This window comes from Furipterus horrens, unplaced genomic scaffold (assembly GCF_987537825.1).
Source record: "Furipterus horrens unplaced genomic scaffold, mFurHor1.1.pri manual_scaffold_3, whole genome shotgun sequence".
Classification (NCBI taxonomy): Eukaryota; Metazoa; Chordata; class Mammalia; order Chiroptera; family Furipteridae; genus Furipterus; species Furipterus horrens.
This window is the reverse complement of record NW_028327173.1, coordinates 202,312,148-202,330,500: the sequence shown is the minus strand read 5'-3', so window position 1 is coordinate 202,330,500 and position 18,353 is coordinate 202,312,148.

Genomic DNA, 18,353 nt, shown 5'->3' with positions numbered 1-18,353 from the left:
CCCCCTGGGACAGAGACCTGCTCAGTGCAGGAAGAACTTCTGTCGGTCAGGCTTGCAGGCATACAGGGGCTGCGAGGGCTGACAGTGATGATGGGCAGGCAGTGGCGGCAGCCTGTGCTGGAGTGCACGCTTGATAGGGGCCCCATCAGCCTTTTAAGGGCCCCATCCCATTTGAGCCTCTTGGCTATGAAATCCAGAATCATTATTTCCAAACACCTCCTCAATGTCTCCCCTGGGGTGTCCAGTGGACACCTCGAAAAGAACGCATTTGAAAATGAACTTTTGTCTGTCCCCCCAAAACCTGCTCTTCCATGGCTGTCCCCATCTCAGTTAATGGCGATTCCATCCTTCTAGTTGCTCAGGCCAAAATGTCACTCATCCTTGACTCCTTTCTCTTCCATCCCCATTTGATCCTTCTGCAAATCCTGATGGTTCTACCTTCGGAATCTCCCGAGCATCCACTGCCCTGGCTCCCAGCCTGGTGCAAGTGACCAGCATCTCTCATCTGGGTAATGGCAGCCAATCCCCACGACTCTGTACTCCCTTCTAAACATAAGTCAGAGCATTTCCCTCCTCAGCTCAAATGCCTGCCTTGGCTCCCATCCCACTCAGAGCACCAGCTGGTCCTCACTATGGCTCCTTGTGACCTGGTCCTCTCTCACCTCCTTCCTGACTATTCCTTGCTATTCTTCCAGCACAGCTGGCACTGGTCCCCTTCTCACGGCCTCTTTCCCCAAATGTCTGCTAGGCCAAGACCCTCATCCCCTTCAAGGCTTTGCTCAGGGTCACTTTCTTGATGAGCCCCACTCTGACCTCCATATTTAAAGTTGCAACTGTCCCTACCCCACCCCATCCCAGCACATTCTGGTTGCCCTCAATCCTTACTCTGCCAGGATTTTTTTTTCTTCTTTTCTTTTCCATAGCACTTAGCATTTCTAATGTACAATATAATTTTAAGTTACTTTATTATTTATTACCTGTCTCTATCCACCAGACTATAAGCTCTCTGGGAGCAGTGATTACTTCTTCTGCTCACTGTCATAACCTAAACATTTAGAACAGTGACTGTTTCAACACTGGTGCTCAATTCATAAATATCATGATGGAGAGATGGGCTGCAAGAAAGTCAGGAGCCCGGGCCCTGAGGGTGCCTCTAGCAGCTGGTCAGGGAGCACAGGGTCCCCTCTTGTATCTGGTCTGGGGTGTCTTAGCAGACTCAGCCCAGCTTCTCTCTTCACCTGCCCTTTCTCCCCATCCCCCACTCTCATGCAAAGTGGGTTACACCCTGGAGGGCAACAGGTTCTTAACTGTATCCCTAGAGGTCTTGGGCATGCTAAAAATCTTCTGAATTGTACTAAGCTTTAGATACACTTGGGGTTTGGGGAGGAAGGGAGGAGAAGCCTTTTTCTCTTAGTATTTATCACCTCTGACATACTATGTAATTCACTTATTTATTATGTTATATTTCTAAATTTATTCTTTACTAATCATTGTATTCTCAAAAGGCTTTCTGATTCTGCATGGCTGAGAACCCCTTGTCTCAATTATTCTGCCACTCTTCTTGTAGTCAACAGGGTTGCTGGGCTCCTGGGCCTGGAAGTTGCTCACCAGACTCCCCTTGAGTCTGTGACTCAGTTGGAGAGGTGACAGTCGGTTACCCTGGACCTCAGCCAGTCCCCTAGACTCTCCTGCCTCTGTACCCAACAGGGTGCTTCCCACACCCCCACCGACCCCACCCTTCTTCCCCTCAGGTCTGGCCTGGGCTGTGCTCTTTAGGATTAGCAAGAGCAAAATGGCGGCAGGAGGGCGGCTGCGGTGCTCTCCGTGGTCCTGAACTACCTCATTGGTCCCTGCTACGGGCCAGGTCGTATCTTTGGGAAGTAAAGGGGAGGGAAAGGGAGCTGTGTGGACCCCGCCCCCTCCAGATTACACTTGTCTTTCCTAGAACTCTAATCCTGCTCCTTTTGCTTATACTAAAGCTTCTCATCTGTGGGGTCTTGGCTGAGGTGTCACCTCCCCAGGGAAGTTGTCACCTATTCTTGGGCTCCACAAAACTGAGAGTGGTCCCCTCCTCTGTGTTCATAGGGTGTTCTGTACTCCCCACATTCCAAACCCCATCACTCAATTAATTATAAGTGCCTAGTCTGCCCCCCCGCACTGCAGGATCCCTAAGACATAAGTAACGGTCAGACAAATGAATGAACTAATGAATAAAATGAATAAGCAGTAGACAGTCTGGAGAAGAAATGCCCTCCTGCTTTGTTCCTACCCTTTGATTAAGCTAAGGCTACTGTACCAGGCTCTCTGTGCTAGGAACATGGGACAGAAATGGGAGGTTCACATGGTCCTTTTCCTAAGGAATGCGTGACAGGTGGAGGCATTAACAGTGGCCGACAACCTGGGCCCTGTTTTACACATGGGAAGACTGAGGCTCAGAGAAGTGATGCTATTCTGTAATCCCAACTCAGAGGTGACAGAGGTGAAACCCCTCTCCCTTGGCTCTGGTCCTCCCTACCCCTTGCCTCTGCCATCAGTTTTGCCCTCTAGGTTACAGTTTATAACACTGTGTAATGAAAACACTGGGCTAAATCTCTCTAAGGGAATTTTCCAACTCTTAGATTTCATGGAAAATTAGGACCATGAGCTTAGTCCCTACTCTTTGGGTCCACTAAGATTGCACAAGGAAAGCCCTTTGCTTCCAATGAATGCTCTTGTTGTCCAAGTCATATGATCATAAACAGGGTGGGAGGCCCCTTCTTTTCAAGATCTGGATGCTCAGCAGCAACCATAAGAGATTCCAAAATGCCAGGACAGTCAAGGCCCATGGGAAGAAGGGGTAAGTGTGTCATGGGCTGTCCTGACCTTGATCTGGTCAGCATCCGGAGCTTCTGAGGCAGCCCACGTCCCATCTGCTGGTGGGTCATGGGACCTGGGGGAAATTCCATTGTCACCAACATGGGGACCTTCGCCTGCATGGTTCTGAGGGGTAGGGACTGTAAGATCTGAGCTAATGTCAGTTTTCACTTCTTGGAACTGCCCCACATACCCACCACACAATCACACAAGTTGGTGTCTCTGCTTTAGGGACAGTCAAACCTGGGTTCTACGGGTGTTAGTAATCAAAACTGAGTTATGAGGAGCATAGGAGTTCAATGAAGGCTGTTTGCTAAAGGGACAAAGGTTTTGAAAACATGGATTCCAAAAGAGAAGAAGGAGCTGGGTAGGTCAAAGGTAGATTCCTGATTAAGCCAGGACCCACCAACCCCGGAAAGGGGCGCTTGGCTTCCTGCTGGGAACTGAGGCTCAACCAGCTGGGGCAGGAAGGGAGGGAAGGGGTAGAGTGAGGAGCCACAATGGGGTAGTGGGACCCTGTCAGGGAAGGCTAAAGGTTAGCTTTGTGACCCTCCCACCTTGGTGGAAAATTGGGGCTTTGGGGAAGGAAGCAAACGCAGTGCCCCAACAAATTCCACATACCACCATGTCTGGGGGAAGGGGAGGCAGCCAGCGGGGCCCTCCCCGGGCTCCCATTGTTTTTCTGCATCCCTCTGGCTCTCAGCAGCTGGCCTGCCATGTAGCTAGTCCCATCTGGGGTGTCCTCACATGCACAGTGCCTGCTGGACGCACAGCTGAGCCCAGGAGGGAGGGCTCAGGAGGCCTGTGCAACCTTGGACCAGCCACCTCTCGGAGGGTCCTTGCTGCCAGTCAGGCCAGAGCCCCCATCCTCCATGCAGTGGGGGGAAGGCTGGGTCTCCATGGAGAGCCACGCTGGCCCGGAATCCTGGCAGCAGCCATAGCTGGCCGCCCACGCTCAGGCAGGCAGGCGGGAGGCAGGGTGCTGCAGCCTGGTTGCCAAGCACAGAGAACTTTCCATTGGGTCCAGGTTTCCATCACCATGGCAACTTCTGGGAGGTGGAAGCAGAATGCCTCAGAATTCCGAGGAGATTACATGGGGGAGGAAAGAACAAGAAAGTGAGCCCTGAGTGGACAAGGCCAGCACCCAAGTGGACCCCACATTTCATCTCTGCCCTCTTCTTTCCTCCCCCTCACTCGCCTTTCTGATGTTTCTCTCTGTATCTTTTTCTCCGTTCTCTAGGTCTCTTTCCCTGCTCCCCTCCCTGAGCCCTTGCTCTTAGGAGCAGTGCCTAACGTTCACTTAGCACATACTATACTCATGTATCAGGCGCCATTCCACGTGGTTTACATAGGTGAACTCATTTGATGCTCCCACCCCTGTGTGACGGATACTATGACCATCCCGTTTTACAGATGCGGAAGTGGAGGCTCAGGGAGGCTGGGTGACTTGCCCAGCTCATGCAGTAAATGATGGATTCAGCAGTTTGGTTGGACTTTAGTGACTGAGGTTCAGCCACTGTGGTATCTGGAGGATCTCCCTTGCCTGAGAAATTCCAGAAGCTGCTGATAAAGTGAGTGTGGAGGGGACAGACAGCGGGTGCAGGTGTCACATGTCCATGCTCTGGAGATCCCGCAGTGCCTTCCCCACCCTCCCCTCCCCTCTGCCTGTACTTCATACCCCCACCCCCCGATTGAGGGCAGGGCCCAGGGCAATGCCAGCTGCGCACACCTCCCGGGCCCCACTGCTGGCGGAGTTGCCCAGGCTTGGCTGACCAGTGCTTTGCTCTCTCAGATCCAGGGAAGGCTCCTGGCCTCCGGATAGCACTGGGAGGTCCAGGAAGCCAGAAACCCAGGGGCCATTCCCAGCACCAGCTCATTCCTCCAGGGTACCTTGGGGAGAGAGAGAGCCTGACCAGGATGCCCGGACTATGCCACACCATGATCTTGCAAGAAGATTACTCAGGATTCCCAACGATACGTTTGCTGCTCGGCTCAGAACCTCCCAGGTGCTGGTGAAGGGCTGCGGGAAGGTTATATGTCAAGATAATGTGAAAGCAGTCACGTGACACCCCAGCCGTCCCACAGCATGACCTCTGTGGCGAGCCACTCAGCCAAGGCTTATAAAGACCAGAACAAACTGGGGGCTGCGAAAGAATTGCTTCAGTCCTGGGGTCAGAGAATCCCCTATTTGTGGCTTGAAAGATGGTCGGCTTCCTTCCAGGCTGGCTCTGCTTGCTCCTCCTTCCCTCCTGGCTTCTGCACCCTGTGGCTCATGCTCCTCTACTCACTATCTCTGGTGTGACTTCTGTGTTCTGATCCCTCTACTATGGTCTCACACTCTCCAAAGCTCTCAAATTCCCAAGAGAGAGGTCCGCCTGGACCTCTGGCACCCTGACTGGGCAGAGCTCTCCATCCAGACCATCCCATGGGCTGTTGATCAGGTTACTGATTGGCTGCTCTGTGTCTGGTGCTTCCCCCAGTCCCCATACCTGTGGCCAGGGAGGTCAGGTCCCATGGTACTAAATATTGTTGCTGAAATAGCGGATGCATTTCCTCATTGTTGAAGCCACTTGGAATTGAGGATTCTTTTACATGAGCAGCCACCTCACGGACTTGGAGCTGCGCCTCATGCCTTTGGTGATGAGTCAGTTGCCTCTCTGTTTCCGAACGGCCAGTTGAGTTAGGGTTTCTGTTACTTGCAGCCAAAACCTTTTGGCTGCCACAGGATTTCATCGGTTTTATTGCAAGACTGAATGAGTCAACTTGTTCAGGGTTAGTCATGGCCTGACGGGAGTGAGGTGGGGGATCCAGAACGTTGCTCCAAGAATTCTAGAGGTCACACTTCTATTCATGAATTTTCTTCCAGTGACATGAGAGGCTTGCATTTCAATCTGTAGTCATTGGTGGCTGTGACCTGCCCCCAAGATGCCTTTGCTGCAAAGGGCCAATGATATTAAGTCATCCAATCTCCTCCCACCATTCCAGACACAGGAGGGCACAGACCAGGTTCTGAATGCTCAGCCCTAGGCCAGGGCCCCCATTTGAGGAGCCAGATTTCTATCACCCATATGGGTAGGGGTGAATATCTGCAGCCAACGGCCTCCCCAGTCCCCACAAGACTTCATCACAAGTTCCAGTCAAGCCAGCCCTACGAAAGTTTCCTTGCCTCCTGGAGCCTCGTAATCAAAGGAACTATGGTTGCATCTCCAATGTATAATTTATGCTTCACTGTGGGTAGCGCAGTGCTGGCTACCAGAAAGGCTGGAAGGACAGGGCCAGCAAGGGAGGCAGAGAACTTCCAGAGCAAGACTGAGCATTACAGCCCACCCAGCCCAACACCCCCATATTTCAGCCTCTGCTTGCACACCCCTGGCAACACAGAATCATCCCTTGGTTGCTTGATGGCATCTTCTTTGGCATGAATGAAAATAGTCTCATTTTGGTCATCCCTCTGGGACCACTGAGTGAGTATGCCTTACCCTCCACACCTGATTCCACTCAGTTCTTTTTCAAATCCATATATGCCCTCAACCTCCAGAACCCTCACCATACCAGTCATTTATATCTGTCTTTTTTCTAAAGTAGGGGTTGGCAAACTATAGCCCAAGGACCAAAGCTGGCCCACTACCTGTTTTTATAAATAAAGTTTTATCAGAACACAGTCACACTCATTCGTTTACTACTGTCAATGGCTGCTTTTGTGCCGTAAAGCACAAGTTGAATAGTTGAAATAGAAGCTTAAAACATATCCTACCTTTACAGAAGTTTTCCTGACCCCTCTTCTACAGCATTAGTGCTCCCCTAAATAACACAGGAGACACCATGTGTGGCCTGAACTCCAGCACGGGCACTTCCCTTCCTCCTTTTTAGACTCTGTGACTGCTTGGTGCAGCTTCAGATGCTGTAGGGTTCTAGCAGCCAGACCTCCAAGAGTATTGGCTCCGAGGGAATCTGTGCCTACAAAAATGCCCAGATCACTTTGGCATAGCCTATTGCTAAGGCCCATTGCCAAAACCAGCTCCCTCCGCCCTTGAGTTTTGCAGGACTTGCATTTATCTTGATTCGTTGCCTTTCGTTGCCTTCATCCTGACCTCCTGCCTTATAGAGACTGTTTTGAACCATGAGAGTCTCATCCATCTGAGTTGGGCTTCCCAGTTTGTGTTTTCCATATCTTTGTTCAGCTTCCTTTCTGTGTTTATCCAACTTGGTGATTTTAAGAGTCCTGTAGTATGTCACTATGGACCTCTTTTCTGGGTGGTTATTGCTCTGCCACTAATCAATGCTCCTTAAGCATCAACCTGCTGTGACCTAGCTCAACCTATAATTTGCAAGTTTCCATTTTACCATATAATCAGTAAAGTAAGGATATTTGAGGGTATTTTTTCAATAGTTGGTGGATTTCTATTCTCAAGGATTGCTGCCCACCTTTCAGAAAACAGAATTGAAGAATAGAAGGAACTTTAGATATTACGTAATTAATCCTCTTTTCTCAAAGATGGTGAAATTGAGGCCCAGAAAGGTGACTGGTCCAAGATGACAGAGTGAATTGGTGGCAGAACCAGGAATAGGGTGCTCTTTGTATGACACCCTGATTATTCAGACTGTGTATTAATTAGCATAGGCTGACTGCTGTAACAAATAGGCCCCCGCGTGTAACAGGGCACTGCAGCCAAAGTTGTTTCTGCTCATACTAGTCCTGGGTAGGTATTCAGAGTGGTTGGTCAGCTGTCCCCCTCACTGTCCTTCAGAGACTCAGGCCCCTTTCAACTTGTGGCTCTGCGATCCAGTATGGCCTCGTCATAGTCCGCCTCCAGCTGACAGAAGGAACAGAGTCCTGGCCCAGTGAGAAAAATTCCACTTCTTCTTTGCTTTCACTGCTCCCCTTACCCCGCCCTCAAGCCACTCCTCCAGACCTCAGCCTCCTCTTGGCCCTTTGTGTCCCGGGCTCAGCCCCGCTGCCCATCCAGGAGGGGCCGTCATCCATTCTGCAAGGAGGAAACGGGGTGGGGGGTGGGGGGGCTGCTTCTCCCCTCCCGTGGCAGGAGAGCACAGGAAGCAGCAGCTGGCAAGTTCACAATTGGAATCTGCCCACACAGAGTCACAAATCCTTTCAATGTGTTTGCTGCCAGGGCGTAAAAGCAGTTCCTACCCTGAGGGGAACCGATCAAGCTGAGGGTCCTCTAAGACCTTGAAAATCCCTGGACCCAGTTTTTCACATTCCATGTCCACAAGGCCCCTTTCCTCCTCGTGGTTTTCTGAGCACCTTACTCCCAGCATTCTGACCCACCCCACCGCATCTCTCCCTACCTCTTCTAGAGCCATGCTGTCGCCTGAGGCATCACAGGTCTTTGGAACCTTGAAATTCCTGGTTCTACCGTTTACCAATGGTATGGACAAGCTCTTAGTGCCTCGGTTTCCTTATCTGTAGAATATAATTAATAATAAGTAGTTAGCAGGGATATTGTACAGATTAAGTGAAATAAAGGTATGTAAAAGAGCCTAGTACAATGCTCCCTAAAGATCCAGCTTCTCTGTGCCTTTCTCACTTGGGTTCCCAGAGCTTCCTCTTTCTCTAGTCAGCGGCCACTTACACCGCAAGGTCTACCTCCAGCGCCTTCCAATGCCTGTTGGAGGTAGAGCTTCTCTGACCAAGCCACTCCCCAAGTGTCCTCTTTGCTAATTGATGGGGAGTAGTTATTTGTCTGTAACCAGAATAAAATGCAGGGTTGTTTGTGAGTCAGCCTCAAAGGCAGCCTAGCAACCAAAAGTAATTTTGAGAGACACTTCCATCTTTATTCTTGGTTCTTGAAAAACAACCAAATTCACAACCCATAGCAGACTCCTCAGAAGTTCCCTTGCAGCTGTCAAGACCTCGCACACCCTGAAGTGGCAGCTCCACGCGCCCTCCCCCGCCACCCCCGTGCCCCACCCCCGTCCCCCACGCCCCTGCTGCAAGCCCACCCCAGCCCCACCCCCTATGGTTTTTTTTTCCTTCCATTCTCTTCCCCTCTAGTTCTTTATTATGTACATTTCTGGACAGAGAAGGAGCACATGAACACTCACAGGTCAATATATCTTGTTGTCCTCATACGTGTGTGGGTCTCCAATGGGGAGCTCCCTCATCTGATTGTAACTTCAAGAAAAAAAGACTGTGGGGTTCAGGGGTTGACTTTATATTTTATATCATTTCAAACGGACAACATTTTCAAGAATAATACGAGGTTCTCCCTTATATCCTTGACCCAACTCTCTCTCTCTCTCTCTGTTTATATATATTTTATATATAACCAAATTTTTTTTCTGAAATCATTTGCAAGTAAGTCACAGATAGCATGCTCCTTGATCTCTAAATACTTCAATGTGAATTTTCTTTTAAAAATGGTTATAAAAAATCAGGAAATTAAACATGCCGGCAGTATACTATTATCCATTCCACAGTCCATATTAGAATTTCATCAGTTGCCTCAATAATGTCTTTTATACAATAGTTCTTTTATTTTCCCAGCCCAAGAGCTAACCCAGTGTCTTGAATTGCTTTTAGTGGTCATATTTCTTTAGAAGCAAATATTTTGTGTTATAAGTTTTTTTTTTCTGAATTCTTACCCCCACCCAGCAGTGCTTAGTACGATGTTATAAACTGAATAGCAATTCAGTAACTACTTTGAAGTGAATTAGAAGCAAAGGGCTTTAATAGTAATAATTGCAGCTTCTCACACCCTATGGCAAACACTATTGACTATGGACCCAATAGTCATTCCCTTGGTTTGATGGATGTGGCAGTGGTTGGATGGATAGGTGGGTGAGTAAATAGATGGATAGGAGGGTGGGAAGTGGGCGTATAAGGAGCAGTTGGATAGGGAAGTGGAGGAATAAGTGAATTTGTGGTTGGATAATGGATAGCTGAATTGGTAAATGGGGTAATTGGTGGGTTGATGCTGTTTGTACCCAGATTCACTATGATGGATAAGGTACTCAGATGGGAATCAGAAGTTCTTGGTTCAGGCTCCCACCCACGTCCTACTAGTTAGGACTCTTGAAGAGCTCCTTCCCCACCCAGGACCTCAGCAGCATCCTCTGTAAAGCAAGGTTCCTGGCCTAATTGGCTTTCTGATGTCCACCAGTTTGGACCACTTCCTATCTCAGAAGCAGTAAGCAATTTCCCCAAGCTCATGGAGCCATTGTAGGATGGAGCCCAGATTTGAATCTGGGCAACCTGGCTCTAAACAGTGCACTTTTTAACTATTCTGCTTTGCTGCTGCTACTGGAGCATCGGAAGGAACGCTGGAAGAACAGCCAGGGGCTCCTTGTTCCCGGTACTCAGCCCCATCCCACATCCCACCAAGCCAGTCGCTCTGAGGTCTTACACCAGGATGCACCTGGGCTTGTTCCGCATATTCTGCCTCCCCCAGAGCCCAAGGGATGACGGCAGCTGGCATTTTCCCCAGGCCCCTTCCTGCTCGCCCTCCTCCCAGCTCAGCCTTTCCATTCTCAGTCCCCAGAGCCCTCACCCCACGCTCTGCAGGCAGGACCTGGCTCCTTTCCAGCCCCGCGTAAGGGAAGTTTAGCACCTACCCACACACACAGGGATGGGGCCCTGCTCCCACGGATACCAGGGCCACGAAATTGTCAAGGTGCTTTCAGATAAGTATCACTTGCCTCCTGGATCCTACAGCAGGAGGCCCAGCAGATGCTGATGATGACAGCTAACAGGGGCACCAAAAATAAATGAAGAAAAACAAACCATTTTAGAAAGATTTTGATATATAATACAGTAAAAGCACTATCAAAGTAATAGTCTTAAAAAACAATCAGAGCTCAGCTGGACTGTGGTATTTCCAGGAACATTTTAATCTTGTCTGACTTCTGGGGTGGTGGCGGTCCCCAGAAGTTCTTTCATATATACTGCCTTGGAAAGTTTCAGTGTGGCCCTGCCTTTGGGAAGTTTGGAGCAGCGAGACTGGCTGGGCTGAGCTGACCAAGGCGGGAGAGCTGAGGCCTGGGCATCTGATTCGGACGTTGAAGGAGTCCGCTGATGTGAATGCTACATGGAACCTCAGAGAAGCCATAGGGCCACCTCTCCCGGCCTCGGGTCCCTGCAGCTCCATTTACCTAGGCCCACCTCCAGATCAGTAGTGGGCTGCCCCACTCCCAGATACTGTTCTCTGAGCCAGAGCAAAGGTTGGGGGGGCGGGGTGGAGGCGGGGAAGGGGCCGTGCGGTACATCCAAGGCCACACAGCCAGTTGCAGACAGAGCCAAGACTTGAAATTTACGTGGTAGGAAATGAAGGGCCCACGTAACTTATGTCTCTTGTACCATTGCAAAAACAGGAGCCTTTACTAAAAGCTGTCCCTGGCAGTGACCCAAAGTCGTATCTAGGCCGACAGTTTGCTCAGAGACTTAAAGCTAGACGAAAAGGTTAATGTGGTATTGCCACACCCCTTTGCAGAGACTAGCCAGTCTTTGGTCTCTACTAGAACATGTACACGTATGTGATGCATCTGCATACCACGCGCTCATTCTTCCCTCAAGCCAGTAATCTTTGCAGAGACGAGTAAATAAAGAATTCACAACTCAGTTGGTGACTGGGACAGGGTTTATGCTAAGAGCACAGGGAGCACAGAGAGAGAATAACTCATTAATTTTGCTGAGGAGGTCAGGGGAAGTTTCACCAGGGAGCTGGCATTTCACTCTGGGTCATGAAGACAGATAAAGTGAGAAGCAACCATGCTTATTGAACACGATATTAACTAGGTTTGGGCTAGTTGCTGTAACAAGCAAACCCTGAAATGCCCAGTGGGCCAAACGTGACAGAAGTTTATTATTTATTTATGTGAAGTCCCACACTGTGTTTCCGGTTAACAGGTGACTCTCTTCCACATGGTGACGCAGGCCCTCAGCCTCCGTCCACGTTGCAGCTCCAGCATCTTCACCTTGCTTGTTGGCATCAACTAGCAGGAGGAAAAAGAGCATGGACAGTTACATGTGGGGAGCGTGCTATGGGCCTCCGCTGGAGGTGGCATCATTCTGAACGTGTGTCATTAGCTCACACACAGGCACATGGCCACGCCTAACAGCAAGGAAGAGTGGAAAGTGTTATCTAAGTCTATCCCCAAAAAGAAGGAATGGGTTTGGTGAGGAGCTGTAACAAACACTTGTTAATTGTGCTATCTCTTTAACGTTGGTATTCTTATCAACAGTCCTGTGAGGGAAGGCATGATTATCATTCCTATTTTACAGACGAGAAAGATGAGACTTTGAAAGATTCTACAGTTGACCCAGAACCACAGAACCGGTAAGTGGCTGAGCTGTGATTCAATACCAGGTGGGTCTGTGCATGTCCAAGTCCTGCTCACTCCCCTACTACCATCAAGCTTTATCTATTCCCAAGGGGGAGAAGGATCAGGAAGCAAACATGAGGGTAACCGGAGGAGACTGCAAAGCCAAGGTGAGGCAAAGGAAGCCAAGAGGGGACGTATTTTGAAGATGATGACACCAGTGTGGTGAGAGAAGAAAAGAAAGATGCAAAGTGAAATTCATAAGAATATTTGTCATTAATGCTGTTTGTCGCCCATGTAGAGGCCATGGCTAGCTCAGGAGGATTTAAAAAGAGTCCCCACTAATCTCATGTATGACACAGATAGAAAAGTTTTAAATATTAGCAAACAGGTAAAAATAATAGCAAACAAACCAACAGTACATTAAAAAAAAAAACAAAAAAAACAGGACATTATGTCCTGGCTGGCGTGGCTCAGTGGACTGAGCACCGGCCTGCAAATCAAAGCATCGCCGGTTCGATTCCCAGTCAGGGCACATGCCTGGGTTGCAGGCCAGGTGCCCAGTTGGGGGCACACAAGAAGCAACCACACTTTGATGTTTCTCTCTCTCTCTCTCTCCCTCCCTTCCCCTCTCTCCAAAACTAAATAAATAAAATCTTTTTTTTTTAAAAAGGACACTGTCATTATTTAACATGTGTTGGGAATATTTTGTTACACAGTATTATTGTAGCAATAGCTGCCTAATACACCAAAGAGCAAAGAACTTGCTAGGTATGCTGAAGCAGCTATTAAAAGACCTTTTAATTCAGCTTCACCATTAACTATCAGTGGGAACGTTAACCCGTCCAAGATTCAAGTGTTTGCCCTATCAAATCTCCCTGCTTATTTGGGAGTTACGAGTCTAGCTGGGCCCACTATTTCCATGATCACTTCAGCCAAAATGACAGGTAGGTAGAATCCATTTAGAAGAATTGTGGGCCCTGCAGAGCATTTGTTTATTTGATCTCGTAAAACTCAAGCTTAGAATTTCTACCATGCGTAATACTAAACCCAGATCACCTATTTGGAACGTATTCCTCATGAAGTGTTTCTGAGAACTGTTTGTGTTTCTGAGCGTGTATTTATTTAACCAAATAATTCTCTGTCGATATTTTTAACTGTTTATTGAGTCAACCAAAGATTTAATCTGTGTAAAAATGGCTGAATCATGTGTAAGGACTCTGGAAAACCATAGAAGAAATGCTAACAAACATTAGCAAAGCAAAGAAATAAACTATGATTGGTGCAAAAGCGCATTTGTTTGAGTCCAGAAAGACAACATTAGAATTTTTTTATTTAGATTTTATGTAACGGGAGAGAAATGAAGCTCCACAAATGTTTCATTTACAATTTAACCTCTAGGCTCTCCTGTGGCCACAGTGTGGAGGGGATGACAGCAGCACACCCTCACTGGTTTTTGGATGTTTAGGGTTTGGGTTTGCCGAGACAACAGAGTTTGCAAACTCTCTGTTTTTCATTAAATCAACCTCTCACCAGGTGGACAGATGGCTTTCAAAGGCTCCTGCAAAGAAACTATGGGCCGATGATAGTATTAAGCACGTAAGCTCAGGAGAAAAGCAAACAAATGATAATGCTGACCCTTTTCTCTTCTGAGGACAACCCTTACTTTCAGCTGCATTGAGATAAAACCAGTGACAAATCTGATAAGCAACTGCCCCTTGCCCCCCATTGGAAATTCTCAAGGAGAGTATTTGAAGAGTGGGTTTATTTCCATCATTGTAAATGAAGGCCCTGCACTAAGTCTACATTGCCCCTGAGATTTCAATTCCTGGTAACAGTGTCTGAATATAATTTATAGGCACTTCAGTGTATGTATTTGGAGGGATGCATGTTTAGAAATTTGAGCTGGTAGGGTGCGTGATCAGAAAGTTTGGAAGCTACTTGATGATGGTGCAGGTGGTCATACACGTCAGAGAACGAGAAGAATGCTTGGGACTGAGACCAGGGGAGGCTGCTTGTCTGAGGTCACTTCCTAGCAGCTTTACTTAACTCCTCTGTGCTTCAGGTTTCTGTACAACGTGGGTAATGATTGTACCTACTTCAGAAGGCTATTATAAGGATTTAATGAGTTAATAATACCTAACACAGTGTTGGCTCGTGGTAAATGTTCCCTAACAGTTTGTTGGATAAGTTGCAACATCCCACAGGATTTTACGTGGAAACACTGCTTATGAATAAACAATGTGTCAGGGCATAACCTAGCATGTCACCAATGCGAGCTATTGGGATCAAGAGTCAAACACGAGTGGCAATGAAGACAGATACCGGGCTGGGTACAGCTACTGGAATCATAATCCTTGGGCTCCCCTCTCCCAGGGGATGTGCACGACATCATCTATTTGGTCAAGCCCCACGCTGGCTCCTGAGATAAGAGATGAATACAGTTCAGAAGCCACTGGAGCTCCCGACCTGACGGTGATACCATCAGACATGATGACCCAGTGAGACAGAAACTGGGAGTGAGTAGGGTAGGCCCTTCCTTGGTTTGTCTGCTTTCCTCCCTCTGGCGTGGAGAATTCTCCTGCTGACCCGGGCTCCCCGCTCCCTCCTCCCCTTGGAGCTCAGGGCATCAGTCCCCATAGCAACAAGGGCCCCTGAGGGAGAGCCCTGATCTCAGCAACTGAAGTCACCAGGTGGAGCAGCCCACCCATAAGAGCCCACCTGAAGTCAGATGAAGGTGGTCAGTCCCCAGGAGCAAGGGACACAAGGAACAATGGTGCCCCAGCGTGCCCACCTGGGCTTTCCAACATGGGGATCTATTATTTATCCAAGTGGTGTGGGCTGAAAGTCAATTTGTTTTACAAGATCCCAGAGAGGGGGAGTACCCTGTTCCATCCATCAAAATAATAACTAAGCAAATATAATAATAGAATAGCATTGATTTTGTACATTACAGGCTGTTTACGTGGTCCGTGGGCTGGGACAATGTGAGTCAAAGGCTGGAGTGGGCACCAGCCTAAAAAGAACTGAGATCCTAAGAAGCTGCCATGGGGGGGGGGGGTTGTGAACAGAAAGGGGGAGAGCCCCGGGTCGCTCTGCCTGCCTCCTGTGCGTGGCCATATCTTGACCCTCCCCCCAGTCAGTCACAAGCTCCGTCTGGGGCCACAGGTTAGGAGCTGCCTATCAACATGGATCTTGCAGGAGGGGCTGGGGTTCCCTGTGAGCTGGCCAGACAGGCCTGGGAACACTCCAACCACAAAGCCCTCCAGGTGCATCTTCAGGGCCTGTCCTGGGCTCTGTCCTGAGCAGTGACACCCCGATGTTCCCAGGGCCCAACCGGGAGCCTGGCTCAGAACAGGGGCTCCAGAAATACCTGATGAGATGAACAAATAATTGAATATGTACTAGCTCAGAAATGAGAGAGCAAGATGGCGCAGGGTTAACCACACAGACTGCCAGGGCGCCGTCACGTCCTGGATGCATGGCCTCGGACATGTTATTTAATCTCACTGTGCCTCTGTTTCCTCATCTATAAAATGGGAGGGAGCATTAAATGGGTTGCTAGAACAGAAGTCTAGAAAAGTGCTTGGCACATGGTAAGCACCAGCTATTATGATCAGCAGGACCATAGAACCCCGGGGCCACGGCCCACTGCCCATGTGCCAGGTGTCTCCATGTCCTGCCCGTACATCCTCCATGACAGCTCTCAGGCTCAACCCACCTCCCCACCCTTACAACCTGCCCTCACCCTCACCCCTCCTTTTGACCTGCAAGCCTCTGGGTCATGTCCTTCTCTCTCAGTGGCATTGAATACCAGGCCAGGAACAGGAAAGATCACCCAAGTCCCTTCTGGCCAACCCTAAGCGTTGTATCACCTGGGAGCCCCTAAGAAAACCAGACATTCCATCCCCACCCCAGACCTCCTGGATCCAAACTGGCACTTTGACATGATCCCAGGGGAACTGTGGGCACATTAAAGCCAGAGAAGCACCCAGAGTGGTTCTCAACCCTGGCTGAGTGTCAGTACTCCTGGGAGCGGTCAAAACAGAACCACTGGGATGGCACTTGGCCACTGGTCATTTTTACAAGGCTACCAGGGTGAAGAACCCCTGACTAGACAAAGGCTCTCCCCCGACAGAGAGGCCCACCAGGCTCCGATCTGGCCTGGGGCAGAACAGGCCACAGAACCAGGCTCCCTCCCTCCTGGCTCGGCCACCGTCCTAGGCCACATGGAAATGATCACAGATGAGATACTGTCCTGACCCTCAAGGGCTCCTGGTCAGGGGAGGGAGACACATGGTGAAGAGCCAGCAGGAAGGCCATGTGGGAAGGGCTGGGGCCTGGGTGCTGACTCGGGAGCACAGGCTGGGGAGCGAAGGACCTGCCCAGGGAAGCCAGGAAGGGAAGGGTAGGGTGGGTTTCTGAGCCTCGTCTAGAGGACGGGGATCAGCACATGCTAGAAAGGAAGAACATTGCAGAAAGGAGGAACAGCATTGTCAAAGTGTGCGATCACATTCGGGCTCCTGGGTGAGCGTGGGGACCGGTGGTGAGGAGCTCGGAGGGCTGAAGCCTGGAGTGTTTGCAGCACCCAGGTTGGTGAGAGATGAGGACGGAGATGTGGTCAGAGAGAACCAGCCTAGAATCCCAAGGAAGGGTGTCTGAACTTCACCCTGAGGGTGACACACGAGCGCTGTAGAAGGTGCAGTGGCAGGACCACACTGGGCTTTTAAGATCACTGGCAGCAGCAGGGAGAGTGGATGGGAGCGGGCAGGCTGGGGAGGGGACAAGCTACACTGATTTTCACAGCGGCTGCACCATTTTACATTCCCACCAACAGGGCATAAGAGTCTCAATTTCTCCACATCTTCACCAACGCTCGTGTTTTGTTTTGTTTTTTACAGGAACCACCCTGATGAGCATGAGATGGCATCTCACTGTAGTTTTGATTTGTATTTCCCTAATGATTAGTCATGTTAAGCATCTTTTCACGTGCTTCTTGACCATCTGTATATTTTCTCTGAAGAGAGAAATGGTTTCTTGAGTGTGTGTGTAGGTTATAAGAGGAGCTGGCAGATATTGGAAATAGCATCAAAGAGCCACATGACTTGAACTACAGAAGCCTGTGAGAGGCAGATTCACAAGGATTCTTGAATGTGAAGCAATCTGTGGGTCTTGGGTGGGTGAGGGAAGGACCAGTGCCAGGTGGTGTTTCAGTGACCAGTGCATTGTAACAAGCCATCCCTACCAGTCAAAGACACCAAGGCCATCCAGACTGCAGGGAGAGCAGGCGTAGGTGCCCCCTCTCACAGGGAGGAGTGGCAAGGTCACCCTGCAGACACACACGTGCGATGGGAGACACTGTTGAGCCATCTCTGGAAAGTACAGCCTGCCACGGGAGGTGCCCTTCCTTCTCCTTTCTTAGCGGGTCTGGCCTGATCAGAGGGCTCTCGCTGTTGGGTAATTGGGATACACAATGTGCACCTAAATTATTTATGGAAATCAACTGTATCTTTGGTGGAAAATGTCCAGGAAAACGCTGAAGCATTGAACTAATTAGCTAATGTAATTGAAATGAAGGGAAGAGTTCAGACTCTAAGAATGACTCAAAAAATGAGGCAAAATGGATTTTGCAGTGGGAACTGATAGAGTCTTTATCACCATCCAAAATTACTGGTTTTATAAGCCATTCATTTAGCACAATTTTCTGAGTGTTTACTAGGTGCCAGGTATGGCAGTGGGTCCAGGTTGTTAGATGCAGATGACCCAGCTTCTACCTGCAAAGCACTTAAACTTAGCAGCAGAGATGACAAAAAAAAAAAAAGTGGGCTGAGATGTGCTAAGTGCTCTGACAGAGAAATGTGTAAAAGGTGCCCCAGGAACATGGGAGTGGCTGGGCTCAAGGTCACCCTTGGGCTGGGTTTTGAAGGCGTGTAAGTGAACCGAGAACCCAGGGGCGAAGCAAGGTAAGGACCCTCCAGGTAATCCCAGATCTTCTGAACTGTTGTTGGACATTGGTCTGTTTCATAGGCCTAAAGATAAAACATATCTATTGTTTCCTGTCTCTCACCGTAGCCTTAAAATGAGCAACAGAAAGTCAGAAATGCATCAGAGACCAATTATACAACAACATGGAAGAAACCCAAGTGTCCGCGGACAGGCGAAGGGATAAACCGGATGCGGTATATACATATAATGAAACATTCAGCCTTTCAAAGGGCGGAAAC